At 41.2% G+C, this 23022-nt stretch overlaps 1 protein-coding gene across 1 annotated transcript in view; it reads right to left on the bottom strand.

The window, feature by feature from the left end:
- DCC (DCC netrin 1 receptor) overlaps positions 1–23022 on the bottom strand; it is a 375839-nt gene that overhangs the window by 157140 nt on the left and 195677 nt on the right. The gene's annotated exons all lie outside the window — the stretch shown is intronic.

Raw genomic sequence — 23022 nt, 5'->3', positions numbered from 1 at the left:
ATCATTCATGTCAATCTTCAATATGCTAATCACATACATAAGTAATATTTGTACTGTTTCAAACATCTTTCCCTTCAAAAATGTAAGTCTATATAGGCCAGGAGGAGTATCCTGAACTGCATGTTAGGGGCGTTCCTATTAGTTTAGTTTTTCTTTAGGGAAAGGACAGGGGTCCAATGCCTACAATTTGGTTTTCAAGTGATGACAACGTGACCAGACTCCTCGGCCAAATGCTCATTTGACCAAAACTTATCTCCTCCAACCCCTCATATACTTGAATACCTGGAAAAGTTGGATATTGCCCTAGCACTGCCCGGAAAACAAGGATACAGCCTATGGCCTATGGCTGTATCCATGTTTTCCTGGACTCCCTAGGGCGGAATCCAACTTCTCCATACACCGGGAGTCAAAAGCAGAGCGTTTGGGTTCAGAGAACATTGCCGAACCCAAACAGTTTGCCAACTCCGCTCAACACTACTATGCTCAGCTTGACCAAGCATGCCTGTGTTTTTAATTGGGAAAGAGGAGTAAGTTGCTGCCAGATAGTTCTATTGGCAACTTATCTCCCCCAGAAATAATAAAAAAAAATTGCATGTTGAAATCCAGCTGCCATATTCTTTCCTCTATTCCATTGGAGTCTATGGTTAGATGGTTGGCTGGTCCTGCCCAAATCTTCAGGCTTGGGGGACATTACTTGTGGACCCTTCAGATCCTGAGGACATAGGGCAGAATGGTAAGGAGAGGACAACCCCTATACTTATATTTTTGATATGTCAAATGGTGTCAGTAAGCTTTTCCTGGCAATGTGACCAAGTACTAAAACTGTATTCAGTATAACAGAAGAGCAATTGGAATATTCCGGCAGCATCAGCTCCGCACGGTTCCTTCTTATGCATAGTAGAAAACTCATCTGCCCACATTTTGAATTTCCACAATCTGAACTAATTCGGGGAAACGCTCCTGCCAAGATTCCTGTGAATGTGCTCCTCCACCGCCGCCACCGAGCACCTGTCCCATTCCACAAAGCCGGCACTTACCATTTTACTAGTAAATGAGCCTTTATCATCCCTAATAATAGTTTCCCCTTAAAGAAAATTGCAGTAATAAAAGTCGGCTAATAACAGCTATCAGAGGCACTTTATTTTTAGCGAATTCCATAGAAAAGGGTTGAGAGTGAAACCTGACTGGTTCCCGATTCATGGGCCACCCGTGAGATATAAAGAGGGGTGATAAATGTTGTCCTTTTTAGTTTTATAGTATCAGCTTTTATTTACAAGGATCCAGATCCACCAGGAGACAACAGTCTATAAAATACTGTAAACTAAGTCATAGGGACCAATAAAACAATGATCCAATAGGCTCCTGATTGGGTGATATTGGGGACACAGCTGCCAGGAAAGCAGGTGTAAAAACTACAGTGGAGTCTTGTTCACACTGTGTATGTTGTGTTTTTTTTCAGGCATACATTACCATTTTACGTCTTAAAATACACTCCAAAACTATGTAAACGTAACCAAATATATAAAGCATATATTTAACATTTGAACCTGTCATGCTGGAGACTGGAGCAAAAAGCACCCTACCCCGTAATAAAGATTTTCATACTTACCCTCTTAGGCTCTGTGATGCTCTGGATGCCCGTTGCATTGCTGAGGAATCCCAGCTACTTTTCTTCTTGTTCATTATGCTAATGAGCAGAGATGATTCATATCCTATGGACGTCGGACTCATCTCTGCTCATCAGCATAATGAGCGTGAATAAACAAATAGGGGATTTCTAGGCAGCGTGACTGGTATCCAGAAGGTAAGTATGAAAATCTTTATTATGTGGTAAGGTACTTTATGCCATGGTCCCCAACATTACAGGTTCCTTTACAGGTTTGCTATCATTTCCACAAAATGTTGACCTCTCATGGAGAGATATCAAGAGTTTTGATCAGTTGGGGTTGATGTCAGCAAGATTAAACTGGAAACATAGTCAGCTTAACGTTTTTCTCCTCTTCTCTCTTGTTAATGGAGGAGATGAGCTCCAAAGACTTCTATAGAAGAAAGAATGGGAGAAAAAGACTTAGCCAAGCCTGTCTGTGGTCTTGTTCTAGTAATAGGTGGGAGTCTGAACACCAAGACCCCGGGCAATCAAAACTTTTGAAATATCTATAACATTTCAAAACTTTTTTTTTTTAAATACTTCTGGATCTACTGGAACATGTGCTGTATTGGGTAACTTGCTACAGAGCATCATGGTCTTAGTATTTGGTCATTAAAAAAATTATTACCTACCAGCATGAGCTACCAAGATGGCAGATGTGAGAAGGTTTATCTGCTCCATAACAAATGGAGGGGGGAGAGGATCACCAGGCAAGGTGCCTACCATGATCATGGAGAGGACTATATATATATATATATATATATATATATATATATATGTATATATATATATATATATATATATATATATATATATATATATATGTGTGTGTGTGTGTTTTTAACTGGATTGCATTTAAAAATCTCAAATCCTCCAGTACTTATCAGCTGTTGTATGTCCTGCAGGAAGTGGTATATTCTTTCCAGTTTGACACTGTGTTTTCTGCTGCCTCCTCTGTCCATGTCAGCAACTGTCCAGAGTAGAGGTTCTCTATGGGGATTTGCTGCTGCTCTGGACAGTTCCTGCAATGGACAGAGGTGGCAGCAGAGAGCGCTGTGTAAAACTGGAGAAAATATGCCACTTCCTGCAGGACATACAGCAGCTGATAAGTACTGGAAGACTTGGGATTTTTAAATAGAGATAAAATACAAATCTGTATAACTTCCTGCTTCCTGGAAGGAGGGGGGCGTAATGACTTAAGGATGTGATGTGATGAGGGTGGCCCCTCTTTGGCTTAAGGCGGTCTGGTATAAATATTCACTTTCCCTAATAACACGTAGCATAAAGACATAAATAAAGAAATAAAGAAAACTGAATTGCAATACATTATTCCGGATCAAAGGATAACTAGAATTTTTCTTTAGAAATGTATTCTTAAGCCCCAGAAGATTGAGCACGTCAACTCCAGCAATTTCTCGGAGGCTGATTCATTTGCAAGCTTAATCTAGCAATTAGCGATTATCTGCTCTTACCTAGAGAGGAGCAGGCATTTCAGATGTTTCCATAGCCACAGAGATCACTTATCTGTTGTCATGGAAAATCCAGCAGATAAACTAACTTAACAATGCTAAGAGATTGGGAGAGTGGCTATTATATCATGTGGAGGGCTTGCCATTTCGTGTCTAGGATACAGTATGTCTGCAATTATGTTGGCGCACGGCGGCGACAGGGACGTGGCTCAAATTGATAACGTCATTGGCTGTCCCGTTTTTGGATGATTAAAATTTCCTCTTCCTCTGTTATATATAAATTTTATGTAATGCTCATGTATTTGTATTTATTCTACATTCTCATGTTTATGCAATTCTGGGACGGGGAACCCGTGGCCCTCCAGCTGTTGCAAAACTACAATTTCCATCATGCCTGGACAGCCAAAGCTTTAGCATGATGGGAATTGAAGTTTTGCAACAGCTGAAGGGGCCACAGATTCCCCATCCCTGATGTAATTCATTTACTAAGAATTCCCCGCTTTTGACTGGAGTTGCCTATAGGCAAAGTGGGATGGCATGGACTTCTCTATGTAAGAAAGTATGCTATAGGATGGAGTAACATAGCAATATACTTAATTGTAAATTATATTTTAATTAATATGTTTATTCGGTGTATGGCAGGATCATAGCCATATATATTAGATATAGCCTTATATCTAAGATACAAGGAGGTTAATGGTAAAACAATGACGAATGATCATTTGACAGATGTAGTAAGGCACATTTTAGCCCATACTGACACTGACAAAGGTTTAAACAGGCCTCATGATCAACGACACCCTGCAAAGGAAAAGCTTTGCCTATTGCCTGAACATTTCTAATATGGCCTCTACCATTGACTGCCAAGACACCAAGGAAAGGATGAGGAGAAGGATACAGAGTAGAAGGACATCCTGGAAAGGATAGTGGGCAAGGCTGTAGAGGAGAAGAACATCTAGGGAAGGATAAGAAGAACAACTAGGAAAGTATAAGAAATAGGCTGAAAAGGAGAAGAACATCTAGGGAAGGATAAGGCTGCAGAGGAAAGAACAACGAGGGAAGGATAAGGCTGCAGAGGATAACATCTAAGGAATTATAAGAAATAGGCTGAAGAGGAGAAGAACATCTAGAGAAGCAAAGCGGGCATGGCTGCAGAGGAGAAGAACATTTAGGGAAGGATAAGGAGAAGACTGTAGAGGAGAAGGGGGAACAAGGGAAGGATATAGGGCAAGGTTGTAGAAGAGAAGAACATCTAGGGATGGATGATGAGAAAGTAGCAGAGAAGAAGAACATCTAGGGAAGGATAAGGGGAAGGCTGCAGGGGAGAACATCTAGGAAAGGAGAATGAGAAGGCTGCAGGAGAGAACATCTAGGGAAGGATAAGGGGAAGGCTGCAGGGGAGAACATCTAGGAAAGGAGAATGAGAAGGCTGCAGGAGAGAACATCTAGGGAAGGATAAGGGGAAGGCTGCAGAGGAGAAGAACATCTAGAGAAGGAAAGAAGGGCAAGGCTGCAGAGGAAAAGAACATCTGAGAAAGGATAAGGCTGCGGAAGAGAACATCCAGGGAAGTATAAGGAAAAGGTTGCAGAGGAAAAGAACATATAGGGAAGGATAGAGGACAAGGCTGCTGAAGAGAACAATATCTATGTAAGGTTAGGGAAGAAGGCTACAGAGGAGAAGAGCATCTAGAGAAGGGTAAGGAGAAGGCTACAGAGAACATTCAGGAAAGGATAAAAGGAAGACTGCCAAGGAGAACATCTAGGGATGGATAGTGGGCTTGGCTGCAGAGGAGAAGATCATCCAGAACACATCCAGGAAAGGATAAGGAGAAGGCCACAGAGGAGAAGGGCATCCATGCAAGAAACAGGGGAAGGCCACAGAGGAGAAGGGCATCCATGCAAGAAATAGGGGAAGGCTACAGAGGAGAAAATCCAGGAAAGGCTAGGGAGACGGCAAAAACATCTAGGGAAGGATAAGGATAAGGCTGCAAAGAAGAAGGACATCCACGGATGGACAAAGAGGAGACCACAGGGGAGGAGAACAGTTAGTGAAGTATATGACAAAGGCTACGGATGAGGATGACATCCGAAGATAAGGGGATACTGCAAAAGTACAGGTCACCCTGGGTGGGACAGGACTATGGCTACAGAGGAGAAGAAATACCAGAGAAGGAAAAAGAAAGCGTAGTTCATTTAGTGCATACAAATATTTTAACATTGTATATCACAATAGCTGCAGCGTAATAAAAAGGTTGGGTCTAAGGCTCCTGGTTATCAATGCCATCTGCAGACTTGTAGATCTTGCTACGTGGGAACAATGCCTAGTAGGGCCATACGGGAAACAGATTTCACTGTATTGAGCGCTTTAGCCGGCAGCTGGCAGTGTTATCTTTGTCTGGTCTCCCTGAGATCATTGATCTGTTTCCAGTATGGCTCTACTAGGCATTGCTCCCACCTAGCCAGAATCCTGCTCCACACTGATGAGGGGCAACACCCCAAAACAGCTGTCTGTGGATGGATACCTGGCCTTGGTTTTTCCCTTGCCATTACATTGACTTATAGGGCCACTTAATATGGTGGTTTCCGTAAAGGAGCCGCCCCTTGGCAAGGCCCTTTCCATAGGGATATCTGGCTAGTCCTGTATTTAGTCTGTTGTCTTAAATGAGGCTCCACTGGCTCATTTTTGCAAGTTTATTGTCTGGCTTTGTATTTTCTGTGCTTTTATCTGTCGCTGAATGGCGGTATTATAATTTAGTTACAATAAGGTAAGTAATATGGTGGTTTCACGGCAACTAACGCTTACATATATATCTTAGTCACAGGCCTCACGATCTGACCTGCTGACCATGACAAACGTCTATAATAGAAGAAATAAACTCATGGCTAAGTCTCTACTTTTCCCGACGCCTTTTGTCTCAGTGCTGTAAAAATACAGCCGGTCACTGTGGATTTATTTCTGACAGCGAGTCATGTAAGAGCCTCTTGTTTATCCTATGAACCAAGCCTTGTATAATATTTCACCATTGTCTCTGATACGCATTGAGGATTTTCTGGAGTCTGGAACAAACAATAAACAGCCGCTTGTCCAAAATGACAACAATTACAAAACAATCGCTTGCATGCTAATTTATGCAAATGAGAACAAGAAATCACATCCCTGAAATAATGCTCGGAATAAATTTATGTTTGTTTCATTCCGCTAAAAATAATCCTCCTTTTTATTGGACAAATTAAGCATCTGTGGCTATTCTATTGCCGATTCCATATTTAAAAAAAAAAAAAAAAATCTCCTGCTAAAATAAGCGCTGCCGGTCTGATCTAAAAACTCTCTTATCATTCATGATTGTAATTTTGCCTAAGGGAGACAGTATATAGCAGTAGATAGTAGTTAAATGGCCTGCAAAAGTATCAAACAACTTTTTTGTACCAAAACTTAAATCAGAGCCGTCCCCTCTGAGAATTGTAAGTAGGTTTCAGGGTAAGCAGACACAATCTGGCCTTAAAGGGGTAGTCACAGTCTAGTTTCACAAAGTTATCTCCAATCTACAGGATAGGGGGTAACTAAGGGATCAGTGGGGGTCTGACCATTGGAACCCCCACCAATCCAATAATGTAGATTAGCAATGTTGGGAAGCCCCATGGAAAATATTTTGAGCCCTGACCACACACGTGTGCAGCAGCTTCGTTAATTTTTTTGTATACGTCAGACTGGCAGGGTCCCAGTAATCAGACCCCCACCAATAAGTTAACTGTGTGGAAAGGGGATAACTTTTTCAAATGAGAATATAGTTTTAAATAGGCAATGCCATTTTATCAAACTCGGCATGATCAATAGTGTAAGTGAATATAAGAAATGTTGTAATATATCTTATCAGACAAAAATGCTTCCTTTTCCTGTTATCAAGTATTTTTCCTATCTACCCCGATTTGTTTCTAAACTGTCATCCCCTCTGAAAAACATCTCTGAGCTGTCCTGTAGCAGCTTAGGGATCAAGTTACAAGTACAACTCTATTGAGGTAGGTGGAAGAGAGAGAGAGAGAGAGAGAGAGAGAGAGAGAGAGAAAGAGTATTTTAAGTAAGAGATCTCATCCTAGGGCTATATACACAGTTTACACTGCTCCTTACAGCTTTATTATGCCTTCCAAGCTGCTGCTGCTGCTTTTTTGGCTGTGCAGAAAGACAGTGCAGGATCTCCTCCTCTGTATGTGAAGACACCATAGAAATTTAGCCCTTTGCGATCCTTACCTATATAGAGAATAGGAGTCCCCAGATCTGTCTGTTCATGCTGTCCATTTGAAGAACAAATGGAGAAGTGGCCTTTAGAGATGAACGCAACTGGAGCATACTTCCCATACACCGCAATGGGAATAATGGAAAAACTTGAGCTTGGCTTATAAACCATCACAGCTTTTTTATCCTTTTACGCTCATCCCGCTACCTTATGCCATATATATTTGTACAGAGGACAAGAGGACAGAACATGGAGCTCGGCAACTCTTTGATCCGTCGTTCGCACACCAAGCTAAAATAAGTGTTCATTTGAGCAGATATCTCTAAGCAATTAGCCTGCACCAGATTGGGGGGGGGGGGAATCAATAGAGAAAATAACCGGTTGGTCCTCTTTTAGAAAATCAATATTGTTTTTACCATCTGGAAAGTAGTGACAGTGGCGATGTAAGCTTCAATCACTTCTCCATTACAAGTGACACCTGTCATAATCCATTAGTCGTCTCGAAAAACAAGGGAGAGTAGGAAATAGGCTGCGGATTACACGGGCAAACAAAATTTATGAAGGATCCCATGGGATGGATGTGTTAGTTACTGTACGGAAAACAATAAACTGCTAAAGCATTGCAATGGAAAAAGAAAAACGTGGAAAGCCATGGTCTGATACCATAAGATTTGCTGCAGGATTCACACTAAGGGCGTTATTACATGGGATGAGTATCGTGCGGAAAATCGCTATATTGTTTGAATTTAACGGTAATCATTCTGTGTAATTTCAGGCAACAATCGAAAAATTGTTTGTGTGTCGTTAATCGTTGATTTACACCTGACCCTAAGGGTCCTATCAGACGAATTGATTTTTAACGATTAACGACTAACGATAAATGAACACAAACAAGATTGTTTATCGTTAACCTGAAATCACAATGAAGAGGAAAAAGAAGAACGCACAGCCTGGCTTCCCACTATCCGGTACTGGACGGCCGTGTCCACCAGTTGCTCTGTGGTGCTCAGTCCCAGAAACAACATGCATGCAATAGTCCAAGGAGAGGTATAGGACGGCACTCACCGATGCAGTAAAACAATCCGGCTTTATTCAGGCAAAAGAAAACGATACAACTTGGGGAAAGAAACAGTCGGATGACCTTGGATGACAACGGATTGTTTTACTGCATCGGTGAGTGCCATCCTATACTTCTCCTTGGACTGTTAACCTGAAATCGTTCACCATATTATACAGAACAATAGTCGTTAGTTACGATCATTACTATGACTGTTTACTCCATCTGATCTCAGCAAAAGAAGGAAGGATGGGCAATTATGCTGCGTTTACATGGAGCGAAAATTCGCCCAATTGATCGTTTAAAGATTTGGGTTTTTATAACGATCAGCATTTAGAAAAATCGTTAGAAAAATTGTTGGAAAAATCGTTATTTCGATCGTTTTTAAGATCGCTTAAGCCCATCTTTCACATAGGGTGAATCTTTGACTGTTTACACAAAGCGATCTGCAAATTTTTAGCGAACCACAACCAACAATTTGCGAACATGTTGAAAGACCAAAATGAACGTCGCTTGATCGTTTGCTGTGTTTACACGGAACAATTATCACTCAAACGTGATCGTTATTGCGAAAATTTGAACGATAATCGTTCCGTGTAGATGCAGCATTGCACTGAATGATTAGTGAAAAAATGTGGATGGCGGTTAAGGGGTTGAACTGCCACGACTTGACAGACTCGCAGCGGGATTTACGATGCGAGTCTGTACGTGTGAACTGACCCTTAACCACTTAACGACATCGGGCGTATACTTACGCCCTGATGCCGGTAAGGACGTTCAGAGCGGGGCCGCGCGACGACCCCGCTCTGAACCGCGGCGGTCCCGGGTGCCGCTTGTAGCCCGGGACCGTAGGTATTAGCGGGCACGGTCCTATCGCCGTGCCCGCTAATACAGTAATCAGATGCAGCTGTCAAACATGACAGCTGCATCCGATTACCGGATTCAGCCGTTCCCTGGTGTCTAGTGGCGGAGATCACTCCCCCGGGATGTTATCCCGGAGGAGCGATCTCCGTTTCTGAAGCCGGCCGGGGACCGCTCCAAGATGGCGCAGTCCCCGGCTCGGCACTCGTTTACTTCCGGCTGCAGCAGCCGGAAGTAAACGAGTGCCTATCTCATGGATCTCTACAGCATATCTATACTGCAGAGATCTCTATGAGAGATCAAAGCACTTATACTAGAAGTCCCCTAGGGGGAATAACCCTAACCCCAGGGGGGCTTCTAGTATAAGTGTAAAAGTTTACAAAAAAATGTTAACAGTAAAAAGCCCCCTCCCCTAATAAAAGTCTGAATCACCCCCCTTTTCCCAGGTTATAAATAAAAGTAAATAAATAAATAAATAAACAAACATGTTTGCTATCGCCGCGTGCGTAATCGCCCGAACTATTAATTAGTCACATTCCTGATCTCGCATGGTAAATGGCGTCAGCGCAAAAAAATCCCAAAGTGCAAAATTGCGCATTTTTGGTCGCATCAAATCCAGAAAAATTGTAATAAAAAGCGATCAAAAAGTCATATATGCGCAATCAAGGTACCGATAGAAAGAACACATCATGGCGCAAAAAATGACACCTCGCACAGCCCCATAGACCAAAGGATAAAAGCGCTATTTTAAGTGACGTATATTTGTTGACAATGGTTTAAATTTTTTACAGGCCATCAGATACAATATAAGTTATACATGTTACATATCGTTTTAATTGTAACGACTTGAGGAACATGCATAACAAGTCAGTTTTACCCCAGGTCGAATGGCGTAAAAACACGTTTCCCCCAAATAAACAAAATGCTTTTTTTTTTCAATTTCACCACACTTTGAATTTTTTTCTGGTTTCGCAGTGTACTTTATGCAAAAATTCAGCCTGTAATTGCAAAGTGCAATTAGTGACGCAAAAAATAAGGGCTCATGTGGGTCTCTAGGTGGAAAAATGCAAGTGCTATGACCTTTTATGCACAAGGAGGAAAAACCAAAAACGCAAAAATCGAAATTGGCTCTGTCTTTAAGGGGTTAAAATCTACAAGGAAAAGTACAAGGAATTCTGTATATATCCTGGATATGCTTTCTGCCATGTCTGAATATGGCCTTAAAAGGAACCTGTTATCTCTTTCATGCTGCCCGAGCCACAAGTTATTGGAGAGAGGTCCTCTGTCCTTGATTGATGGATTTCTCCCTATACCTATACAGGAAGCAATCTATCAATCAACATTGGTGAAGAGAAGAGAAGCCTCCAGGGATCACCTCGATGAGGTACATAGAATCTCCTTGAAGGGGTCTTAAAGGGAAGCTCACTCATAAAGTAGAAAATATGCAATGAAACTTCTATGAAAATCTACACCAAAAAGATGAAATGTACACGTGTTGCACATTTGGATGTGGGTTTCCTCCGCTGCAATGGGCAAGCTATGCAAAGGATTTCTGCTTAAAGGGATTACCCTGGATTATAAAACATTGCTGCTATTTTTCATGAAACAGCTCCAGTTTGTATTGAAGTAAAAGGTCATTGAAACCTGTCTGCAACTAATAAGCTTCTCTGCAGCGCCACCACAGGAGAAATGAAGTATTACACACTCCCTATTCAAATCAATGAGCTGTCTTAGTAATTGCAGATAACAGGGGTCCAACTCCAGTGCTACACTCCTTTGGGGACACAACATGGTCATTTTGAACACTTTATCTTACTTGGGTATATATTAAAAAATTTTCCCAACCCCTTTAAGTGGCTAATATGCACGAAAATGACCTGAATTATGTACAACACAAATGATAGTGCTGCTATAAGCATTTGCTATTTTCAAGGCATTCTCTAATGTGACAGCGCAAGGGTTAAAGGAGCAAGGACTAATGATATCAGTGCTCAGAACAGCATGACTCTCCAGATATATAGCGCCTACTGTATGTACACACTACATGATACATGGGCTATCCCCTGGGGCTTAGCCAGCCTTACCTTTATAAATAAGACATGACCATATAATGACCTCCAGAGCCGTAAAAGAAAAAGCAACTGTCTAGGATCCCTATCTCCATTAATAATACATGCAGTAGGAAGTGTAACATTTAAGTCCCACAAAAGGCTCCTACAGAAACCCCAAAGGCTTCAAAACAGAGACACACAGGGCGTAGAGAATGAGAGATAACCCGAGATACAATCGGAAATGGACGCGGCAGACGCATCCCGAGGAGCTGAGCGCTTCACGTGTGACCTGTGGTGGTCGGCGGAGAGAGAGCGCAGATCAATAACTTTGATTTAAGATTCAGACGAAAGATCGACCTTGTTCCAAGAAACTATTATATGGTGTAAAATATTTGTCTGTTTACTTTTAGGTTCAAAAGGGGGTAAAAAAAACACAAGCTAATATAATAAAATGGCCAAAGTAATAAGTAATAATATAAAGTGGTCATAGTAAAGTACAAATGGTAATATTGCTGCTCCTACAGCTACAACAACAACAACAACAACAACAACAAATATTAATATTATTATTATTATTAGTAGTAGTAGTAGTAGTAGTAGTAGTATTACTACTACTACTTATAATAATAATAATAATAATAATAATTATTATTATTATTACAACAACAACAACAATAATAATAATAATAATAATAATAATAATAATAATAATAATAATAATAATAATAATAATAATAATAATAATAATAATAATATGCTTTTCAGGGTATGCTATAAAAAAAAATTCTATATACCTATCTAAAAATATTTCCAATAAATATCTACCCTTATTATTGCTTTACTATTATTATTTACTTTTTTTGTGAAGAAAAGCCACAGAAACACATAAACCCCAGTGGAGGAACATTAAAGGAAACCTGTCATCGCCTTCATGCTACCTGAGCCGGGATTCATTGAGCGCTCCCTGGTGGCTTCTTCCAGTCCTATCAGCCTTGATTGATAGATTTTCCCCTGTTTGGGTATAGGAAGAGATCTATCAATCAAGCCTGGTGGAGGAAAAGCCACTGGGGACCGCCCTAATGACTGGTGGATCTGGTAGCATGAAAGCGATGACAGGTTCAATTTAAAGCCTGCCTACATTTTCTACAAAATTAATTCTCAGAAGTCCTGGCCCCCAGTGCAAATTTTGTAGAGGACCCTACCTACTAAATGTTAATGTGGCAGTGGAACCTTTGGGCTCCTTTATGCTATAAGTGTAGGGAGTCAGGAAACTTACATACAGGAGCAGGTACGCCTGTCAAATAGAGGAGTCCCTGCCACTGTACAGTAAGCATCCGTTCTGTATGCACCTATTAGAGGGGAAATCAAGCTAAAAAACCTTGGCACAACTTTATCCAAAACTGCGGTAGCCTTTTCCGTATTCAACTAGAACTGAGGAGTCGGTGACTAATCTATATGCAGGTGCAGTCAGGCAGCTGGTAGAAATGTTTTTTTTTTCTTTCAATGGAATTTTCCAATTTTTTCTCTACGTTGAGAAACATTTACTGTTTGCGATTGTTAAACAAACAAATTTGTCCATTTCCCCCCCCTGAAAACGATTCCTAATTGTCTACTTTTTCACAATCAGCATAGTAAACCCATTGCCTGGAAATGACATAAAAAACTCAGACACACACAAGGAAAAATCTGCTTTTTATGAACTCGCTTGTTGGTTTGAAGCGAACGCAAGGGCTCGGGGAATTTATTACAGCTTTGGCAGACTCGTGCGTGCTCCGCTGAATTGTTAGCAATCGTATGGAAAGCAGAGAGCAACCATTTAAATCTCATTTGTGCTTCTGTTGCCACCACGTTGAGTCCAAAACAAGCAAAAGATCCTGTTAATGTCATCGCGGGGCCAGGAGCACTGAGCCTGTCCAGGCTGCAAATCCGCTTAGCTTGCGTTTGCCTTTTTTAATATATATATATATATATATATATATATATATATATATATATATATATAATTTATTTCCCCAACCTGACACAGTGCTCTCTGCTGCCACCTCTGTCCATGTCAGGAACTGTACAGAGCAGGAAAGGTTTTCTATGGGGATTTGCTGCTGCTCTGGATAGCAATGTTTTTTTCTAATTCTGGAAGGGTTGTCCAACCTGTGGGACCTCCATGATTTTCTAAACAGAGCCCTGAATCTTTGAATTGAGCAGCAAGTTGGCATGGATAATGTACCACAACTCCATTTATTGCACCAAAGCCATCAATGGGAATGCCCACTGTGATGTATTGGGTCGGTCTGGCCTAGTTTTAAGCTGTCTAAATTTAGGACAACAATAATAATTCTGTCCTATAGTTTCAAAAACTTCTGTAAACTTTTAATACTGTTTAGCGTCAGTTTTGAGCCCTGAATGCCATACAGAAGATGAGGGGCGCAGTGTAAATATATTCCTGGTGAAGGTCATGATGGTAACTTGATCAAGGTCACAGTCCCAGATGCCACCATTATAAGTTCCCAGGAGCTCTATAGACTTAGTGATTTTCTGACTCTACGTCTAGTCTCTGAGTAATGTTTCTAATATCCAATCAGGTGACTGCTGCAGCTGTCATTGAGAGGGGTTGCTGGGATGTGCTAATTAGGTACTCAACATAATTGCCCCGCCTCCTGGACACTCATCATAAATGGTCTGCCTCCTGGCACCTAACATGAATGGTCTGCCTCCTGGGCACTCAACATGAATGGTCTGCCTCCTGGGCACTCAACATGAATGGTCTGCCTCCTGGGCACTCAACATGAATGGTCTGCCTCCTGGGCACTCAACATGAATGGTCTGCCTCCTGAGCACTCAACATGAATGGTCTGCCTCCTGAGCACTCAACATGAATGGTCTGCCTCCTGAGCACTCAACATGAATGGTCTGCCTCCTGGGCACTCAACATGAATGGTCTGCCTCCTGAGCACTCAACATGAATGGTCTGCCTCCTGGGCACCCAACTTGAATGGCCTGCCTCCTGGGCACTCAACATGAATGGTCTGCCTCCTGAGCACCCAACATGAATGGTCTGCCTCCTGGGCACCCAACTTGAATGGCCTGCCTCCTGAGCACTCAACATGAATGGTCTTCCTCCTAGGCACTCAACATAAAGGTTTTGCCTCCTGGGCACTCAACATGTTAGCTCTTTCTCCTAGACAGTCAACATGATGGGTTTGCCTCCTGGGCAATGACATGAATGGTCTTCCCCCTGGGCACTCAACATATAAGCTCTTTATCCTAAACAGTCAACATGATGGGTCTGCCTTCTTGGCGTACTCGATGAATGGTTCACCTCCTGGGCTCTGAATATAATTGCTCTCACCCCTGTGCGGTCAACATGCAAGGTCTTCTTCCTGAGTACTCGCCATGAATGGTCCTCCTCCTAAGCATTTAAAACTAGGGTTTCATGGTCATGCAACCTACATGACTATTAAAGGAGCTATGCATCCACTGTCACCACAAAGCACTCAGAACCAGCAGGAAACAAGATGAGACTATAGAGCAATAGATAAAAAAATATAGCAGAAAGCAAAAAAGATCTCGGACAAGATGAATTTGTGATCTGGCACAAAAAGGATCTTATGGGATTGTATATAAATCTATCAAATGACAAACTCAGCTCTGCTACATCTGTATCTATGTATCTGTATCTAGGAGCCTTCTCCTGCCTGTTCTATACAATACTGATATCTATGCTGGACTAGTCCCCACAGGCAGCTGCAACAAAAGTAATGTGTGGATTAGGCGTAAATCTGTGACAATGTGAGCGCACGCACCGACTGCGTAAAACCAGCTGAGCAGCTTCTGCTTTGGTTCCTGGGTCATCTGGGTAATGCTGTGATAGCTGGCAGACAGGCCGCCTCCGGCTCAGAATCAGCTGCAGATCTAACATTCAGACGCGGGTCACACTGGGATAATTCGTGAAGTCAGCTGTGATGGTGGAACATAAGTTTTCAGACTAGAAGTTGTCAGAGTAGGATAAAGAAATTCTCTGTCATCCGTGAACCCTCCTCCTCCCCCCTCCGATATCTACAGCTTTATAAATAACCACCTACCTAATAATATAGGATTTAAAGGAAACACAACAAGGCATAGCGTCTTCTCCATAAAGTGTATCCCTGCTTCATATTTTTCACCAGTTTTCCCCTCTGTGGGCTCTATCCCTAATTGTCAATCATCCTTCAATAATCGATTGGGTGTGGACTAGCTGCTATGAAGTCTCCCATACACTATACACACACAGAATGCAAATCCTACTCCCCTATATTTCTATAGCATGCCATGAGAAGTAGAAGCAGAATGGAGGACATTATGGAGCAGTTCCAGTGTAAGGTAGTCTAAATTAGGAATCAAGTACTGAGATAATATAAAAGTAGCTGTCCAGATCAGTAGCAAATCCCCATAGAAAAGCTCTCCTGGTCTACACAGTTCCTGACATGGACAGAGGTGGCAGTAGAGAGCACTGTGTCAGACTGGAAAGAATATGCCACTTCCTGCAAGATATTCAGCAGCTGATAAGTACTGGAAGACTGGAAGTGTCACTGTTGTTTAATTAATTTATATTTTTTGCAGAAATCAATAGTACAGGGGATTGTAAGAAATTTTATTAGCCGAAAAATGCATTTTTATCATGAAAAAGCAGTTTCTCTTATCGAGAGGGGAGGGATGGAGGGAGATGAGGAACCAAAACAGAACAACAAAGAGGTAATTTACAGCTACATCACAGTGCTATCTCCTCTGAAGTAAGCAATGACCTCTCTGACCTCTAAATACCGGCTTTCACACAGGTCCCGCTGTGTAATACTTTGTTCTCTGCTCTTTGCTGCTGACTAATCTCCCTCCTTCCCCCTCCCCTCTCCATAGGTTACACAGGGCCCGACTGATGTAAAAGAGTCGAGGTTTCCTGATAATAAGCAAAGGATGACAGAAAGGAGAGGAGGGGGGGGGACCTGGGGAAAGGCTTTTTGAATGCAGATAATCACATATTTGCCTAATAAACCCAATTACAAAGTTTCTTAAAATCGTCTGGACTATTGATTTCTGCAAAAATAAAAAAAAAATAAAAATACAACAGTGACACTTTAAGATTTTTAAAAAGAAGTAGAAATCTATATAACTTTTTGATACCACTTTATTTGAAATAAATAAATAAATAAATAAATCCCCAGAGTTCCCCTTAAAATCTGGAGTAAATCCATTTGTTCATATCTAGGGAGGAGTTTTGGGACCACACCTGGCTCAATGTGCTTCTTAGGGACCTCACTTTCTTCCTACCAGGTTGGAGTGGATTGTTTGACCTTGTTCACATCTGGATCATGGCTTCTGTTCCCAGCACTGTGACCTGTCCATCATACAATGGGTCAGTTGGTGCTGATGGTTAGTCAGTTAGTGAACTCCATTGACTATGAGGTCCATCACAGTTTCAGCAGCTACGTGTTGGGACGGCAGTGTGAACATAGCCTAGGGAGATCGACTATTTCTGTAAGGACAATTGACAGGCTTTTAGTATTAAAAAGCTTTTGTCTCTCCATCCGGAGGTCAGTCCAGGGAGAGCGGCAAGGACACAACCATCATAAACTACGGCTATTGACCAATATCAGATATCACCGACTAGACTGGTAGATAAAGTGACGGGTGACATATTTATTCTTAGTTATAAATGTAGCTATTTCATAATAATTCTAGTATTATATCTACCACTTAAAGGGGTACTCCAGCGATTTATTTTTCTTTCAAATAAACTGGTTTCAGAAAGTTATATTGATTAGTAAATTACTTCTATTTAAAAATATCCAGTACTTATCAGCTGCTGTATGTCCTGCAGGAAGTGGTGTATTTTTTTTTCCAGTGTGGCACAGTGCTGTCTGCTGCCACCTATGTCCATGTCAGGAACTGTCCAGAGCAGGAGAAATTCTATATGGATTATCTATTGCTCTAGACCATTGATGGGGAACCTTCGGCCCCATGGACGCACAGCAGCTGATAAAAAACGTAAGATTTTACGCCGGAGTACCCCTTTAATGGCGCTCCAATAATTCTAATAGATCCATTAGACAAGTCCTCTCCTCTTAGTACACTGGCCGGTGGTGATGTCTAAGTATTCCGCTGCGTCCATAGATCAGGGAACCACTTTGCTGAAGACTACTGTGAGAAAAAAAAAGGGGGGGGGAGTGATGTCAGCAATATCACCGTGGACAGCTGTCTGCTCCCTGACAATATGACTGAAGGCTCTCCTACTCCAAACGGAGATAATCAGACCCAGAAATTCGGAGCGGCTCTTCTCCTCGTACAGTGATTAAACGCACATAATGTCACTATAAACCGTTGTGTCACAGACGACTCTTCCTCCATTACACCCCAGATAATGGAGGAGGATTTTGAGAATTTTTCTTGCATTTCGCTGAATTTTTGCACATAAGTGACGTGTGCCGTTGCCACTGCTCTGCGTCTACCCTCATTTACCGGATATATGATATATCAGATCTTCCAGAAATGTCTCTCCATAAAGGAATCATCTAATTGAGAGAAAGTTACAATGACAAACTTAACTCTGCACAATACCGCAATCCATTCAATTATTGTCATGGTACCAATGAATAGATGTATGTAATATCTTTACGTGTGGCGTATTTCACATACAGGGCTGGTTCCAGGTTTTTGCGGGCCCTCCAGCGATAGAGCCTTAGTGGGCCCCTCATCCATCCACTATGCACCCATCATCCAGAGACACTACTAACATACACAAACACCCATTATTGCTACTGACACTGACTGACTGACACAGACTGGCACTGACTGACTGAAACTGACTGACTGACACTCAAAGACAGCATTTATAGCTCAGACTTCTCCCTCTTCCTCTCTGTTCAGCTGCTCTCCACACTGTAAGGTTGAGGACCTTTGGGTCATGTGATAAGGTCCTTCACTCTTTTCCCTCTCTGTGCAGGTCCTGTTCCCTCTCCTGTGTCTTCTGATGGTCAGCTCCTCACCCTGCACTACAGTGAGCAGCTGAAAATTAGAATACAAAGCCTCTCTCTCTCTCTCTCTCTCTCTCTCTCTCTCTCTCTCTCTCTGTATGACTGTATTATTTGGAGAGTATGTGGAAGTATTAGTGCACTGTATGGCTGTATTATTTGGAGAGTATGTGGAAGTTTTATTAGTGCACCATATGGCTGTATTATCTGGACAGTATATGGAAGTATTATTAGTGCACTGTATGGCTGTATTACTTTGACAGTATATAGAAATATTACTAGTGCACTGTATGACTGTATTATTTGGACAGTATATGAAAGTATTATTAGTGCACTATATGGCTGTATTATTTGGACAGTATGGACATATGAAAGCATTATTGGGGATCTGTATGGCTGCACTGTTTGGAGAGTATGTGAAAGTATTATTAGTGCACTGTATGGTTGTATTTTGTACACAGTAGGTGGAAGTATTGTTGGTGCATTGTATGACTATTTGGAGAGTATATAGAAGTATTATTAGTGCACTGTATAGCTGTATTATTTGGACAGTAGGGTGAAGTGTTGTTGGTGCATTGTATAGTGAATTATTTGGACAGTATATGAAAGTATAATTAGTGCACTATATGGCTGTATTATTTGGACAGTATATGGAAGTATTATTAGTGCACTGTATGACTGTATTATTTGGACAGTATATGAAAGTATTATTAGTGCACTATATGGCTGTATTATTTGGACAGTATATGAAAGCATTATTGGGGATCTGTATGGCTGCACTGTTTGGAGAGTATGTGAAAGTATTATTAGTGCACTGTATGGTTGTATTTTTTACACAGCAGGTGGAAGTATTGTTGATGCATTGTATGACTGTATTATTTGGAGAGTATATAGAAGTATTATTAGTGCACTGTATAGCTGTATTATTTGGACAGTAGGGTGAAGTATTGTTGGTGCATTGTATAGTGAATTATTTGGACAGTATATGAAAGTATAATTAGTGCACTATATGGCTGTATTATTTGGACAGTATATGGAAGTATTATTAGTGCACTGTATGACTGTATTATTTGGACAGTATATGAAAGTATTATTAGTGCACTGTATAGCTGTAATATTTGGAGAGTATGTGGAAGTATTATTAGTGCACTGTATGGCTTTATTATTTGGACAGTATATTGAAGTATTGTTAGTGCACTGTATGACTGTATTATTTGGACAGTATATGAAAGTATTATTAGGGCTCTCTATAGCTGCACTGTTTGGAGAGTATGTGAAAGTATTATTAGTGCACTGTATGGTTGTATTTTTTACACAGCAGGTGGAAGTATTGTTGATGCATTGTATGACTATTATTTGGAGAGTACAGTATATAGAAGTATTATTAGTGCACTGTATGGCTGTATTATTTGGCCAGTAGGTGGAAGTATTGTTGGTGCATTGTATAGCACATTATTTGGACAGTATATGGAAGTATTATTAGGGCACTGTATGGCTGTATTATTTATTTATATTCGTATATATAACTTGGGCACTGTATAAAATTTTTTCCCCCAATTTTCTGTGGAATTGACCCTGGTGATTGTTTTGATTTTTATTATTGGATAATGGAGAATTATTGTCATACCTATAGGGAAAAGAAACCTTTCACATATAACATTAACCAATCCTGACAATTATATGTTTTGTTTTTTTAAGTTAGTCATCTGTCACAAATATATATCTCATGTATGACATTTATATAAAGCAAATATATATCTTAGGTTTAACTATTTATATATATATATATTTTTAATGTATTTATTCTTAATTTTTCCTCCCCTCCCTCTCTGTCAGGCCGCCTTGCTTAGCCCGGTTTCCAAGGCAACAGACAGGAAGCAGGCGTTAAACAGAATCTTTCATCTGGGAAAGGGTTGATGGGAATGGATGAAAGAGTATAAGCAAGGTCAGACATTTAGCGCTGAATACAAATCTGTCACGCCTAATAGATGAAGCTCTTTAGTTTCGGAGGAAGTCGGGCTGCACCCAGCAGCCAAGGAGAAAATAAAAAGACGCTCAGGCATGAATGCCAATCAGTTTGTATTGGGCACAGTGATGTATGGGCAGGCGGGCTGGCGCGGCGGCGCACTCCACTGCAGGACACAGACAAAATTAAATAAATATCAGTATTTATGCACGGCCCGATTCTCCTCACTCCGGATATTTATTACCGCCTTAAAGGGCACACAGGGAAGTGATTTGTCGCCGCTTATCTCCCTACAGCACGCTGGCTTCTTTTATTTCTTAAAGTAAAACCGTCCGTCATAACCATCATTTCATGTGATTTTTTTGTTGTTGTTGTTTTTCTTGTTTTTGGACTGGTGCCATCCTGGCTAGTGTTTACACCATACTGTCATTCCTCAAAAGCCTCGCTGCTGCCAGCATACATCTTCTGCTTGGACAGTGGCCACAGCTGCAAGGTGTCTTATTAAATGGCTTTCTTTTTATTAATTTCCCGGTGTGACATGTAGTGTAATCAGCTGCGGCGCCCCTTACCTGTGAAAGATGGAAGGAGAGGAAGCGCTGCGTTATTGGCGATGACCTGGTGGTGACCCGACTGCAGTGATAAGGCGGAAGAATCATGCCAGGTCCTATGTGATGCTATGGATATCAGCACTGATATATATATATATATATATATATATATATATATATATATATATATATATATATATGAATATAGGAATAGAAGGATAATAGTTGGATTTCAATTGTGGGGCAGGAGATTCTCCACGGAAACATTGGAGAGAGAACCGGGCAGGGTTCCAACCATGAAGAGAAGAGACCATGGAGATTCCACCCATGAAGAGAACAGACCATGGGGGTTTCACCCATGAAGAGAACAGACCAAAGAGGTTTCACCCATGAAGCGAACAGACCATAGAGGTTCCACCCATGAAGAGAACAGACCATGAGGTTCTGCCCAAGAATAGAATATGCCACATAGGTTTCAGTCATGAAGAGAATAGAGGAGGGACTCCATTCATGAACAGAACAGGATAGGGAAGCTTCACCCATAAAGACCTACAAAATTACAAAATAAAGCTTTGAACACTTTTTTAAAGGGGGAACAGTGCACAAAGGTTCTGCCTATTACGAGAACAGAAAAGGGAAGCTCCATTCATGCAGAGAAAAGGCCAGGGAGGTTTCACCCATGAAGAACGAGGACATAGAGGTTCTGTCCATGAAGACAACAGGACAGGGAGGTTTCACTTATGCAGAGAACAGGCCACTGAGGTTGCCCCCATGAAGAGAACAGGGTATATAGGTTCTGCCTATGAAGAGAGCAGAGAGCAGAAACTCCACCAATCACGATATCAGGCCATGGAGAATACAAAAAAGAGATCACAATGGTTAAGGAATTTGTTAGATATTGGGATATTGGGATATTGTATTGAATTTTGTGAGAAAAAGGAGACCTTCAAAATATTTGCAGATAGGTAGAGTAGGGGGTGTACACATCTGTACAATGTATACACTGCTCTTTAGTAACTGTTGCCACCATATATAATACATATGACTATTAGAGCCTTCTTCATCTTTTCCTAAAAATAGAATGATGTACATCTCCATGTGTTGGTCAGATTCAAAACCCATTGTCCCAGGGCTGTAGGAAAGCGGTGCAGGCGGTTCCATTATAATGCCTGTAATATTATAAACAAGCTTCTCTCCATAATCACCTGTCTCTGCGCCTCGACAAAAAGAGAGCTAGTTACATTGTCTCTGCTCGCAGTTAGTCACCAGCCAATGCATTTATTTAATGTTGTGCCCCCGAAGCAGCGCGAGACTGTCACCATAGATAAGTCTCATCATCATGGAGGCATATGTAAAGTAGCCCATTGCAATCAATGATTGAAGACGCTTCCTGGATATGTAATGAGAAGCAGGCAGGAGCTTTGTATTCCTCCCTGGCTTTCCTCTGACTTGTGTAGTGTGCAATGTCTACATCCAGCTAATAACTAATAAGCGATCACATCCAGCCGCATACAACCAGTCTAAATATAGGTCTACATGGCGTCCTCCATTGTGTATGGAGACATGCTGCTATGTCGTGATGGTTCCTACACGTATCGATCCTCTCTATTCACATAGACAATTCCATTATTATCATCTTTATCATAGACTCTATTGACTGCCTCTCAACAACAGGGAGACAGGGTCTGTATGCAACCCTGATCTAATTACATATATTAGAAGTCGTCTCCGGTCGATGTCATAGAGAATATATGGAGCGTTGTATGACCACTATATCCTGATGTCTTATTTGACCAATCATATTTTTCCCATCGTTCTTGATTTTAGCCTTCTTAAGCAATTCTCCTATTATCCACTGCCTTCTTGTAATTTTTTATAGGTTTCAGTCAAAGTCTTCTCATTCTCCTTTTTCCCCACATTTCGTTCCTCTGCTCTTCTCCAGTCCTCTGTCTTGGACTGTGCACCATTTTATTGCTCATTCTTGGATCCTCTCAATATTATCAATGACTCTTTGTTGGAGAAGTCTCCAGAAAAAAGTGAAATATTCATAAGCGCCATAAAAGTGAAACAAGGCATTCCTCCACCTACCAGAAATCCATCTAACAATGTGACACGTAATACAGACATGGTCTTCAGGTCTTCTTCCATGGTCATCAAGTTACAGTGTGAATACCTTTAGGCTAAGACAAACT

Source organism: Dendropsophus ebraccatus, chromosome 3 (assembly GCF_027789765.1).
Source record: "Dendropsophus ebraccatus isolate aDenEbr1 chromosome 3, aDenEbr1.pat, whole genome shotgun sequence".
Lineage (NCBI taxonomy): Eukaryota > Metazoa > Chordata > Amphibia > Anura > Hylidae > Dendropsophus > Dendropsophus ebraccatus.
This window is presented reverse-complemented; position numbering and strand designations above follow the sequence as displayed.